Source organism: Lepus europaeus, chromosome 20 (assembly GCF_033115175.1).
Source record: "Lepus europaeus isolate LE1 chromosome 20, mLepTim1.pri, whole genome shotgun sequence".
NCBI lineage: Eukaryota > Metazoa > Chordata > Mammalia > Lagomorpha > Leporidae > Lepus > Lepus europaeus.
In genome coordinates, this window is record NC_084846.1 from 65,783,944 (window position 1) to 65,785,593 (window position 1,650).

At 44.4% G+C, this 1,650-nt stretch overlaps 1 non-coding gene across 1 annotated transcript; it reads left to right on the forward strand.

Moving 5' to 3' along the window:
• The first annotated feature begins 442 nt into the window (after positions 1-442).
• On the forward strand, positions 443-571 carry LOC133750172 (small nucleolar RNA SNORA33). Its single transcript, XR_009864674.1, has one exon. It is a non-coding gene; the product is annotated as a small nucleolar RNA SNORA33 (small nucleolar RNA).
• The last annotated feature ends 1,079 nt before the right edge of the window (positions 572-1,650 follow it).

The following is a 1,650-nucleotide window of genomic DNA, read 5'->3' on the forward strand; positions in this document are numbered from 1 at the left end:
CTCAGATCTAGAAAAAATGATGCTAAAGTTCATATGGAAACAAAAGAGACCCTGAATCGCTAAAGCAATATCAAACAACAAAAACAAAGCTGGAGACATCAAAACACCAGACTTAAAGATTTGCTGGCACTGCGGCTCACTAGGCTAATCCTCTGCCTGTGGCACAGGCACCCCAGGTTCTAGTCACAGTCGGGGCGCCAGATTCTGTCCCAATTGCTCCTCTTCCAGTCCAGCTCTCTGCAGTGGCCCAGGAATGCAGTGGAGGATGGCCCAAGTGCTTGGGCCCTGCACCCGCATGGGAGATCAGGAGGCAACACCTGGCTCCTGGCTTCGGATCAGCACAGCGCTGGCTGTATCAGCCATTTGTGGGGGGTGAACCAACAGAAGGAAGACCATTCTCTCTCTATGTCTCTAACTCTGCCAGTCAAAAAATTTTTTTAAAAAGCCAGCCAATGAATCTGCTTACCTGTTGTGTTTCTGCAGAAATCTAGAAAAAGCTGGCAATAGTAATGCCATGTTACGAGCCTTAAAGTCATTGAAGCCTTTCAGGTCCCTGAAAATGGCTACAACAACAACAACAAAATATATTGCAGGGAAGTTACAGTCTGGTATTGGCATGAAAATAGACATATAGACCAATGGAACAGAATAGAAACTCCAGAAATCAATCCACACATCTACAACCAACTCATCTTTGCCTAAAGAGTTAAGTCAATCCTTGGAGAACGGACAATCTCTTCAACAAATGATTGTTGGGGAAATTGGATCTCTTCACGTAGGAGTATGAAACAAGACCCTCTACCTTATACCTTATACAAAAATCAACTCAAAATGGATCAAGGATCTAAATATACAACCTAATACAATCAAATTGCAAAGGAGAACATTGTATGAAACTGCAAGAGGGGCCTACGCCGCGGCTCACTTGGTTAATCCTCTGCCTGCGACGCCAGCATCCCATATGGGGACCGGGTTCTAGTCCCGGTTGCTCCTCTTCCAGTCCAGCTCTGTACTGTGGCCCCAGAGGGCAGTAGAGGATGGTCCAAGTGCTTGGGCCCCTGCACCCGCATGGGAGACCAGGAGGAAGCACCTGGCTCCTGGCTTCGGATAGGCATAGATTTGGCGGTAGTGGCCATTTGGGGGGTGAACCAATGGAAGGAAGACCTTTCTCTCTGTCTCTCTCTCTCATTGTCTAATTCTATCTGTCAAAAGAAAGAGAGAGAGAGAGAGAGAGAGAGAAACAAACAAATAGAAAAGAAGCTGCAAGAAATTGCATAGGCAAAGAGTTCTTGGAAGACCCAAGAAGCACAGGCAATTAAAGCAAAAATAGACAGATAGGATTATATCAAGTTAAGAAACTTGTGCACGTCAAAGGTAAACACTGGGCAAAGTAAAGACTCAACAGACAGAGTGGGAAAAAATATGTGCAAACAATGCACCTGATAAAGCATTAATATCCAGAATCTATAAACAGCTCAGCAACAACAAAACAAACAATCCAGTTAAGAAATGGGTAAAGGACTTAAACAGGCATTTTTCAAGAGGAAACCCAAATGGCCAACAGACACTTGAAAAAAAATGCTCAGGATCACTAGCCAACAGGGAAATGCAAATCAAAACTACAATGAGGTTCTACCTTACTCCAGTTAG